Below are 12,027 nucleotides of genomic sequence, written 5' to 3'. Positions count from 1 at the left end.
AAAGTTTCATCCAGATAGCCTTAAATGAACTCATAGAAGAATAAATATCATGTAGAATTTCTGTTGTTCTCATCAATTTTTGCAGATAAGGATTTTATAAAAATTATCTGCCTATTAAAATCAAATATTACCTGCCTTCCCTTTTCCTGAGCTTCACAGCCTATGAAAATGACATCATAAATAAATTTAAACTCAAATAAAGGCCCACCACAAATTTTAACCGGCCCCTAGAACTCAGAGGTAAGCCCATCTCTAAGGCTATTTTATTAAATTTCACTTTTAACAAGAAAACTCGATGAAGCCAAAAAAGAAAAAAAAAAAAAGTAAAATGGATCCATGTGGAGTGTTCTGGTTTTACATTCAGCAGTTAAATTGCAGTATGTTCGCCTCATCTTGAATTGCCACTAATGGTAAAGAGAATGGTGTCAATTATTTGGCACAATGCTTGACAAGCCAAAGCATTTTAATAATAATCTGAACCTGTTACTTTTTGTTACTTTCCACTAAGAGTGGTAGAATTTGGAAATGGGGGGGGGATACTTGAAATGTTTAAATCTGTGTAAGAACTTGATGTAGGTTCCTTCCTACACAGTTTATCTTAAAAAAAAAAATGTTTCTAAAGCACTTATTCTCTGCTTTATGATAGGTGGACATATTTTCAACTTGGCTGGTTGATACTAAGGACTGCTGAATAATAACCAGGGATCTCTCCAATCAGTTCAGCATGCATCTCATCTTTGATCTCAAGGGCACTGATAATTAGTGCCTTATGTTAACATCTTCACTATAAACAGTTCAGGCATTTAGAAACAAGGTATCAATGGACTTTAACAGTTACTTTAATTCATTTTATAAATAAGCAACTGAGAATTTTGCTCCAAGTGGCTGCTAGTGTAGCCCATTCCATAAATGGCATTCTCCGAAGCATAAGGCACAATATGATATGAATGCAGCTCTTCATAATAGAGAGACTGAGAACAGCATTCCTGTACCATAAACTTCAGCCGTTTTCTTGTATCAGAATAAGCAGTCTTATAACACGGAGCTTCTTTAAAGTATTCATAGCTCTCTTTCTCCGTCTCTAGGTGGATCTTCCTCAGCAAATTGTTAATTAACACAGACCTTCTTAAGTAGGTTTCTGGGTCTTCAAGAAATCTGAGCTTCTCCAGAGAAAGTTTGAGAATGCAAGTCCTGTCCTCAGGCAATATCAGGTGCTGGGAAGCAAACACATCATTAAATACACGTTTTAGAAAAATTAAAACAAGAGCCTTTGCTATTGATTGACAAGACTCATAAAAAGAAATGAAAAAGATAATAATAAGTAAACTCTTACTTTTGGAAAATACCCATGGTAATCTTGATGTAAATCTTCTTCTTCTGCATATTTTCTCTTAAAGTAGGCTACTTTCGACGTTGTTAATGTGTATGTTAATACTTTTGTTGGATAAGCTAAACAAAACAAAATAATTGGAGATAAGTCAGATTTTACTGTAGCAAAGAGTATTGTGAAAAGAAACTAGTGACCCTGGAAATCACTAGGGTGATCTTTCTTCATTTACTAAGCGATGCAGTGGAGCAGTCAGTGGCAATTGTCATCCGGCTGAAAAGCCTAGTTGCAGGTAAATGCCACCACTCAAACCTAAAACAGATGTCCTAGGTTGGAGAATTATATTTATCTCCTTATGCAGTCCCTCAGAAATAAAGTACATTCTTACTAATCCTTATTTAATCTCATGCCATTTAAAGTTGAAACACCCACATTTGAAACTGATGCCCAAAATGCAATGGAAAGAGATGTTATTTTTCATGATTCTCTTGGATAAATTTAATGTTGCTAGATTAACCAATTTGTGTAAAACAGTCACCCAATCACACTTTAAAGAAATAACCGCGTGTCTATAAACAAACCCTATGATATGGCCATTACATAACCATCCTCAAAATACATAGTTTAATAAAAGTTAATCATAAGTAAATAAAAGGTTTAAATAGTGTACTGAGTAGAAAACTTGACCTTGGTATAATTTCTGAAAGTGGAAATTCTTGTTCTCTCAGTTAAAATACTATTGTTGAGGGAGTTCCCGTCGTGGCGCAGTTAACGAATCCGACTAGGAACCATGAGGTTGCGGGTTCGGTCCCTGCCCTTGCTCAGTGGGTTAACGATCAGGCGTTGCCGTGAGCTGTGGTGTAGGTCGCAGACGCAGCTCGGATCCCGCGTTGCTGTGGCTCTGGCGTAGGCCGGTGGCTACAGCTCCGATTCAACCCCTAGCCTGGGAACCTCCATATGCTGCGGGAGCGGCCCAAGAAATAGCAACAACAACAAAAAGACAAAAGACAAAAAAAAAAAATACTATTGTTGAGAATTCTCATTTGTTTAAGGAAGGACAATGTTCTGAAGGCAGGTTTTTGAAGATATGGTTTGGTTTTAAAGGGAGTTTTTAGTGTGTACGCTAGGTGGTGCTCACATCACAGGAAAAAGGCAGTACAGCTTTGCAAGCTAAAGATATCTAAGAAGCATCTCAGTGAAAGCATTGAATACATTTTTTTTATTTTTTTATTTTTATTTTTTGAACACATTTAGAATACAAACTGAGTCTCAGCACTCATTCAACTTCAGTGGACAAGATCAGAAAGAAAATCTGTACTTAAGCATCATCTATTTTACTCTTAAATACATCCTTAACTATTTCTAGGGGTTGACACCATTTGATTCATAAAATGAGTAGTTTATGAATATGTTAGTTAAATAAATTCATGGTCAGGACACTTGCTGTTTTTCCTCTAACATCTTCAATTTTTTTACATCTTAATTATTAAAAATGTGCTCTTCAAGAACATGCTTCTTCCAAGTTTTTCCTCCACTTGGTGGCATCTGTATAACATTTCCTGCAGCCTTTTGGAGCTGGGTGATTTTCCTTAACCAGGAGGAAAAGCTACAAAATCACACCTAAAGCTTTCCAGAATTTCACTGGCACCAATGTGGATTATAAACCCAAGAGAGCCTTAAATTAGAGTTGGCATGTTCTGTAAAGGAAATAAGAATTTTAAACCACTGACTGGTGTGTCTGACCTAAAAAGAAATGCACGTGTAATGATCATTCACAACTGAAACAAAGTCAGCATACAATTCCTGAATATAATAAGCAGTTTAGAGGGAGTTTTCACAGATCTCAAAATGTTAGAAAAAAGCACAAATCAATTGTAATGAAAACAAACAAAGCATCCCTGAAGCCAGTTTCCTCAGGGGTTATTTTTTTAGTCGACATTTTCTTAAGTGTATCTTTGAAGGATCGAACCTAATCATAAGATGAAGCTTTGGGTTGTTCTATGATGACAATTAATTATTGTTACTGATTTATTCTTAAACTGGTTAACTAGTTGATGCCATAGGGACTATCAAGAGTTAGTGAACACCAGAATTATCTGCAGAGCTCCTTAAAACATGAATTGCCAGGTCCCAACCCCAGAGCTTCTAATTCAGTAAGCCTGGGCTAGGAGCAGAGAATATTTATTTCTAATAAATTTCCAGGTGATGCTGATGCAGCAGGTCTGGGGGCCGCATTTTTGAGAGCCTCTATGTCATAGCATTAGGCAAATTTAGTAGTAGCACTACAACAGCACGTTGAAAAACAGAATGTTCAGCCAATCAACTGATTGCCTAATCATCAGACTGCCAAGCAATGGGCTTGATTGATTTTTGTTGTGCCAGTTGTTGCTGCTCTTGCGACATTGGCTGCATTGGCTTAGATGCTTTAGCTTCATGAGCAAAGCCAAACTCCATTTTAACTAAATAGTGAAGAAAGAATGAGGTCACTTTTCAATGTATATTCCTGGGTTCACATTAAGAAATATCAATGACTCTTATTAGCATTATACCTAGACAGGTCACTGATTTTTTTTCTAAACAAAGTTCAGTGGATTATGATATCATAATGCATGATCATTATATTTTACACAGTAATGCAATGTCTACAGCATTTATGATTAAAAACCTTTTAATGAATGACACAGGGCAGGCAGATGACAACTTGGAGAATCACATGTCCAATGAAGGAAGTGATGATTTGGTAAATATATTTTTTATTTAACATCAAGACCCAAACATTATACCAAATGGCTTCAAGGTTCATAAAGATTCTGTCTGCTTTATTCAGGCAGTTATCCTCAGATACAGAATGTATTGGACCTTGGAAACACAGTAAATTCTCAGAGGTCTAGATCTGTGTCTCAGCTCCATGGGCAATACACTTAGCCACTTAGTTTATTGCTCTTAAAAAAACACCCCTATGGGTTGTTGAAATGCTGGAAAGCTTTCACAGCTGGTATCCATTTGACAATTACTTTCTTGCATGCTATTTAGCTATTTGAAAGGTTTTAGGCATCAAGTTTTGTAGGATGCTTTTTGAGGCTAAAATTTACAGCAAACCGAAGTCCCTACATCTGTTTTCTTGGCTGGATGAGAACTCAAAACGTTCAGAGCCAGAAACTATTTATTGATCATGTGGTTCAGATGAGGAAACTGTGTCCCAGAAGGTTCAATGATTTCCAATCTGGTGTGTGGTCTAAGAGTTTGGGTTTTGAAGTCAGATGGAAGTGGTCTAGCTCTGCCATTTCTTAGTTGTGTGACCTTGAAAAATTATATAAACTCTCTACCAGCTCAACTGTAAAGTGGGGATAGAAATAATCCTGGCTCACAGGATTGTTGATATAATTCATAGAAAGTGACTGGCACTATGCCTTGCATATAGTAAGCACTCAATCAAATCCTAGCTCTTATCAGTGCCAATAGGCTCAGTATATCCCAGAAACAAATTCCAGCCTGGCTGCCTAGTTCTGACCCTAAGACTCTGTCCACCACCTGCCTCCCAGAGAACTAGATTATAATTAGAGTTAAAAGACTGCAAAGGAATATTTCCAATGGCCAAGTTGAAAACAGTACAGATACTATCACAGCTCCAACAAGACGTTTCTGAATTTATTGTCACTGGTCTTATATTTGGGGTGAAGGAATATAACGGTCTTTTGAAACATTCAGGTAGTTCTATGGGGCATTAATTAAAGTTACTCTGACTTTCCAAAGAAGTTTGCCTGTTATGACCCAGTAAATATACGTAAATCTATTTCTATAATTCTCTTGCAACTAAAAAGCCAAACTCAACCCAGCTTGTTATTCAAATATAGCTGAGGAAAAAGACAAGAAAGAGTAAAATGATCTTATGTCTTCATAGTCAGGGTCCTGAGCTGTGAGAACAGCATATAAATTATAAAACTGAATGAGTCCTAAATTTATCTCTGAAAGTAAAATGGCTAATGCTGGCTTGAATATTCAAATTGTTTTTTAATGCTTAACCTCTGGGCACATAAAATATCTGTGCTGGCCTCAATGTGTTTTCTAGTCTAAAACTTCAACAAACAACAAATTAAGAGTCACAGAACAGAATGACCATCCCTGTCAGTTATGACAGTACAATTCATGCATATTTCTTTAAATAAATGTTTAAAATGTAATTACAAATGACTGCTCAAAGGCTCTTTCTTATTTTTCTGCTTCTGCCACCAGACAACCAAAATCCTATTATTGTACAAAAGTGATTTCATTTGGTGCACAGCCCACGGACAGTACATTAAGAAAAGATCATCAGCAAATTAATTTTAAACACTACAGAGGATAATAAAAGAACAACGCCTGTCATAGTTATCCATTCTTTGTCTAGGACCTTGAAAAGCCTGAGAGATAGTAAAGTGAGGAGTCTAACGTATCTTAATTTTGGTACGGTTTTCATTTTCTTTCCCATAACACTCTAATCAATACGCTGCAAAAATCGAGTTGAGAACATCCTATTAGATGTGTGCTTCTATAGCCAAAGACAAAGGAAAAGTTTGATCCATGGGGAAAATAAGGTGATTCTTGTCTCAGATCAGCAATTGACTCATGATGTGGACAACAGGTGTCTTGACTTCTAGTCACTCAGTGATTTCCCTTTGAACAGTGTTAACCTGTAAAAATCATGCATCCCTTCCTATCTCAATAATGCTTTGCTGGTGGCAGAGCTCCTGAAATTCTTCCTGAAGGGCCATGGTCACTTTTTTTCAGAAAGAGCTATTCCACCTCTCACTGTTAGCCACATTCTGCAATCTTGCGGCATGGCTTTGAACTTCAGCATGACCTCCTCGGCTTGTCCTACAGCGCTGGTTCCAATCCCAGTTCTACCATTTATTTTTTTAGTGACTTTGGACAAAGCATTTAATCTCAAAGAGCCTGAGTTTTCTCATAGATTGAGGCAAAATATCAAACTCATCGAGTTGTGTGTGGATTAAATGAGACGTTTTAAAAGCACTTACTAAGTGCCTGTCATATATCTGCATATTTTCGGCTCAATAAATATTAGGTATAATTGTTGCAGTGGCCTCGCTTTTGAAGCCATACATCTATGTGTGATCCAGCAGCACTTTTTTGTATGGGGGAGACTTGTCCTTTCTTTTGTGTTAAGCAAGGGTTTCAGGGAACATTTGCAAGTATGTTCAAGAAGGAAGACGGGCTGTAATGCCACACCTTCTGTAGATGACCTCTAGCTCTGCTGATGTTAAGCAAAGTGCCATCAATCTTCTCCCTTCTAAACTTCTGCCTGACACCCTTCTGGATACTATGCTCTAGAGGAGCAGAACAGCACTAGGTTTTATCCCTGAATCAAAGGAGCAATCTGTTCCTTCCCATCTATCATCTACCCCCAAGCACATGATTGACCCTGCTGGCAGTTTAGAATTAACAACAAGTTGCAGCTCCTGGAAAACTTTCTCAGGAACCTCCAGGGATACTGACAGAGAGAAAAGTCCAGCAGTACTGAGTATGGTCCCAAGCACAGACATGGAATATGAAATGAAAGACCACCCATTCCACATGCCCACCTTGTTCTGCTGGGGATGGCCCCTGAACCAAAGAGAACATCAATAAATGGGATATAACCAGCATGTAATCCTGAAGTTACCTTAGATGCTTCACTGAAGCCTAACTTCTGCCATGATCTGGCCCTATTAATGAGAGAGACCTGCCGGAGCTTTGGCAGGGAACCTGTGATTTGCCGCTCCCTTGGGAGTGCATTCCTTGTTTTGAAGGATGATGCTCCCTTTCATTCTACCTTTTACCTTGGGAAGTGGGAACGAATCAGAAATGAAGTTGGCAAAACAATCACACTGACAGATGTACGTTCTTACCAATAATTGGTAGGACAATATCTTATCAACAATGTCTAGGGAGATGCTCTAACTTCCTTAGGTACCCCAGTTTGTTGCTTAGAGAGAAGGGTTTTTAACCCTGATGTGTGCACGGCAGTGGTCTTTTGAAAAGTATCTCATCTGTATCACACTCATTGTCTTCCACTTTAAAACAACCATCAGATTTGGGTACATCACGAAAAACATTCAGCCAGGCATCCCAGAAGCATTGTAGGAAAAAAAACTAAAAAGAGACTAACAATTTACTTTACTCACTAAGAATATACGGTCGTCTTTCAGTACTGAGGCATCAGTTCTAGGACGCCCACGGATACCAAAATCTGTAGCTGTTCTAGTCCCTTATATAAAATGGAATGGCTACTAGCTCTCTGTATCTGCAGGCTGTGCATCCATGGACACTGAGGGCCGACTGATTATCTGACCTCACTCTTATGGTGCCTGATTTGTGTCACTACCTAGAGTTACTCTGGTGGTAAAATGTTCTTCCTTTATTCTATCGATAGGTGCTTCATTGAATTGCATTGTGTTCAACTCAAGCACACCCCTTAAAAGCTGGTCTAATCCCCCACATTAGATATGGAGAAAATGAGCCATGAATTGGTAAAACAAGTAGCACAGGGAGACAGAATTCAGACTCAAGGCTCCTGAGTCCTGACTCTCTTTGTGATATCCTCAGTTTTTCTTGGTATTTTAACCACACTCTCTTTTAATAAGCATTTTTAAAATAACACAAACCGACTCCACCGTAGAGGGGATTTCCTAGCTTAAAACTATCCCTTCTTCTAATCATCATTGATATTTTGAAGACTCTTGTATCTCTACCCACCAAGAAGAATTTTTTTGTTGCATTTTACTTTCCATAATTTATAACATGAAAAAGCTTTAAATTTTTTCTAAATATATTTATATTACAATACTGAACAAAACACTAGCAGCCCCTTAGTGTTTTTTAATATCCTCCTATACCTCCACTGAGAATTACTGCAGCAAACTAGATGGCTCTGCTTTTATTTTAGTCTGTTAAAATAAATTTAATCAGGAAAAATAAAAAACAGTTGTGTTAGACAAAAAGGGGGAGACAGTAGTGTATTGTGACTATTTAGACAACTTGTTAAAAATAAGATGGAGGGCAGGGAGGGTTGACAAGTATTCATTCCAATATCTAAAGGCATATTCTTCCTCAGTTTTAACACTACACAGTGATGGTCAATTGACCTCTTTGCTTCTGAAATCATTATTTTATTTTAGCTATTTCTGGGTTGCTAAATCATATTGCTTTGATGTATACAATAATCTGAACTGGCTATGCCTTGGCTTTTGAGCCATTGTTGGTTTGTTGGCATTTCGACAGCTAAAGCCAGCTGGCTTGAGTCCTCAGTGGAGAGCCCAGGTGTAGAGGCAAGGGCTTGGGCACTTTGATCAAATCTTGCGACCTTTTCCCATGTTTCAAAGCATCTTCTAGATCCCATGAAAGTTACATGACATGAAACTGAATGTAAAATAATCATAAACACCTAAAAACTCCCAAATATAGTATAGGAGGAAAAACTGAAATTAGAACTTGATTTCAGTTTTAACCTGCTTAATCTCAGCCTTATCAAAAGTCCTATAAAGAGAAGTACGCATCCTCTTTATAAGCCATGATATGTACAAGTTTAGCTGGTATTGACAAGAGTGTCTAGATCCTAAACTACAAATGGGTAGCATTTTTGTGTGTATGCTGTAATTTAGGGTTTACCAATGTCTCTCGGATTAAATGCTTACATTATAATGATGTATTTGATTCATTTTTATTGATTTCAAACTATATAAGATAATATTTTCTGATGAATGACTTTAAACAGATATGGTTATCAAAATTGCACAGTAAGTATTCTGTGCATTATACATTCATGATAGAAAGAAAATTAAAATTTAAGAATCCCTTTCACTTGACCTTTTGATTGTGATAGTGGTTTCAATGAAAAGGCAGACTCATTCATGTAAATTAAAGGGCACTGAATGATTTTAAACTTTTATGCATATTGCATAGAGATAGGATGTGTATAAATTACTAATGCACAAGACAATGCATATACATGAGCCAATACTTGTGGCTGCTTTACTCAAACTTTCCTCAGATTGATAGCATGACTAGAGCTTTGTATGCATCTCATGAGAGATGACGGTAAATCTTACTGGTCTCTTTTGGATTTGTTTCTCACCATAAAGTGTAGTAATTATGATGGAGAAAGGAAAAGGGTGGGTGGTGCTAAAGAACTAATAAAAGCAACATTTTTGATGGGTTCAAACAGTCATCTTTCATGCTTAAAATTATTAAACTGCAGATATTTCAGTGAGTGACAATGGAGACCAGTACATTTAAAGTCTTAATACATCAGTAAAAACTATACAAACAGACAAGAATAAATTTTCAAATAGGTTTCTGAATAAATTGTTCAATTATTTATTTTTATAGAGGGAGGTAAGGAAAGGGAAGAAACGCAGCATGGTATATTTTCATGAACTTGATTGAAATGTGCTGGCTGGTTACCTACAGGAACTGCACATGGATAGTTCAGTACATGTGAAAGTTACACAGTGCTGGAGGGCTGAACGCTCATTAAATAACTATATTATGTCTTGAAAATTGAGTGTAAAGTGATTAACCCTCGTGAGTTTCTATTGCCATGCTCTTAAAGCAAGTTAAATTTAAAAAACCACCATAATCTCTTTTTGAAGCTTGGAGAGCTCTCTTCATTGCCTTCATTTCAGACATGCACCAGTGTTCTGCCTGACATGCTCTCCATGCCAGGCTACTTAATTTTGCCCACCCTATTCACATGGGTCTTAGAGAGGAAAATCTGCCATCCCAAAAATGTCCTTTCCACAGAAAACCTCTATTGACTTCTACCCAGCAACCATCTATATAAACAACCCCTTATATTGATCTTGTAAATTATGGTAATGCTACATTAGCATTTATTTCTCTGGATACATATTTAAATTTCTTTTACCTGGTAATGCTGAATCAATCTGAAAAGTGTATCTCTAGGACAGCTTTAGAAAATCTGGTGAGAATTCCCCTTCGCACAGCGAGCATTTCTCACAGCCTCAGGCTCATGAATGGTTACCTGAGATTTTGCAACAAGGAGAGACACAAATAAAGAGTCAGAACTGCACTGACTTGAACTGGTTATAATATCAGGAGAAAGCATGCAGTAAAAGGACACTAAGATGTCTGAGGTGGGGTTGATCTGAACCAGTTAGATAAACAAATAAACCCTCAAACATACATAATTCTATGTTTCCAGATTTAATTGTAAACAGGAGCAATCTTAACTATCCTAAGAAAGGCAGAAATATTTGAATAACATATCTCATTAACTATTTACTGGGAGATTTTGAGGGAGACATTAAAAGCTGGTTGGTTTTTTTTAAAAATCAGAGTCAGATATATTTTGTTTTCAAATGCCAGATCTTGTATAATTTCAAGAAATATTCTCTCTAAAGTAACAATCCAGTAGTTAAAACAGCCTAACTCGATCATTCACTGGAATACACAGTATTCCTCACAGGATTCGAAAGAGCAAAATGATACTTTTTCTTTGAAGATAGTTTTCCTTTAAAGGGCCATATTTAACTGCACCTTTTTCTACATGGATGTATGCTTACAGATCTCATCATCTTCTATATTTAGAGAGATGAGCTTTCCAAAGGAAGATAGGCAGCCAATGAGGAGGATCCCATCAAAAGAGAGGTGAGTTACTATGGTTACTTTTCAGGAGATTGAGTAACAGTGAACTGCCTGCTCTCGGCCAAATGGACCCTTTCCAGGGCAGGACCTAAAAAGATTGTTGCTCTCCATACGTGTTGATTCAATTAGAGACTACACTATGTCATTTTCGCTGTAACCACAGGCTTTCTGTGGGAGCTCACTGCTCCCAGCCTTCCTAGCTGCACATAGGCAGCAAAGTCAAAGGGGAAACGAGGAGGACGGAAAACTTCCAAACACAAATCGAACAGTGAAGGACAGGGGAATCCACAAGAATAAAAAAAAAAAAAAAAGCAAATCAGGTTATTGGAGACCACCAGCTAGCCACTTTTCAATGGCTAGAGGCGGGGTGGGTGAGATCCCAGAAAACATCCTTATTCACACCCTCTGGGAAAGGGTCTTTCCTGAGCTTCAGAGGAAGGCACCTGGTTGAATGAGTCCAGACATACCTTGCGAGCTGGGTCCACTCGCCAGGAGACCGGCACATACACCTGTTTCGTAAACGCGCGGGGTTCGGTGCTCCCTCCCGCTTTTGCGGCGCTGTCACTCTCCAGACAGGCGCTGACAGCGACAGCGACGGCAGTGGCGGCGCGACAGTGGAAGCAGCGGCAACTGCAGCTCGGGGGCAGCCCTGGCTCCCGCAGGTCCGTCCCTCCAGTCTGTGAAGCGCCTCTCGCTCCGGGTTTGGAACGCTAGGCGGGCGCGCAGCTGTTCTCGACTCGCATTGGACCAGAGGGAGCAGATGTTACCCGGTTGCTAGGCGCGTTGCTAGGAGGCGATGACGCCCCTCCACAGCTCGAGAGCAACTTTCCTGTAGGTCGGATGCTCCGGTGGGGGCTGCTGGGAGGAAGGTTTGAGAGCAGGAACCAGGAAGGCGGTGAACAAAGAGCCCCAAATAGGGGTCCTGTACTGGCCTTAGTCGGGTGCTGGAGAGCGGGCTGGGGAGCTGCTTGTGGGTGAGCGCTGCAGCTCTGAGAGCAGGGCTTCTGACTCTGCTCAGAGGGCCTGGGCAAGTGATGTGGCCGTGCCTCCAGCCGCCG

At 38.8% G+C, this 12,027-nt stretch overlaps 1 long non-coding RNA gene across 1 annotated transcript; it reads right to left on the bottom strand.

Annotated features, from left to right (window-relative positions):
• Positions 1-234: 234 nt before the first annotated feature.
• Positions 235-11,648, bottom strand: LOC125121243 (uncharacterized). Its single transcript, XR_007133415.1, has 4 exons — positions 11,437-11,648; positions 10,230-10,346; positions 1,334-1,449; positions 235-1,214 (listed from the first exon to the last, which is right to left on the bottom strand). It is a non-coding gene; the product is annotated as an uncharacterized LOC125121243 (long non-coding RNA).
• Between the last annotated feature and the right edge of the window lie 379 nt (positions 11,649-12,027).

This window comes from Phacochoerus africanus, chromosome 2, assembly GCF_016906955.1.
Source record: "Phacochoerus africanus isolate WHEZ1 chromosome 2, ROS_Pafr_v1, whole genome shotgun sequence".
In the NCBI taxonomy this organism is placed as follows: Eukaryota; Metazoa; Chordata; class Mammalia; order Artiodactyla; family Suidae; genus Phacochoerus; species Phacochoerus africanus.
The sequence above is the reverse complement of the archived record's forward strand: the minus strand, read 5'-3'. Positions and strand labels throughout refer to the sequence as shown.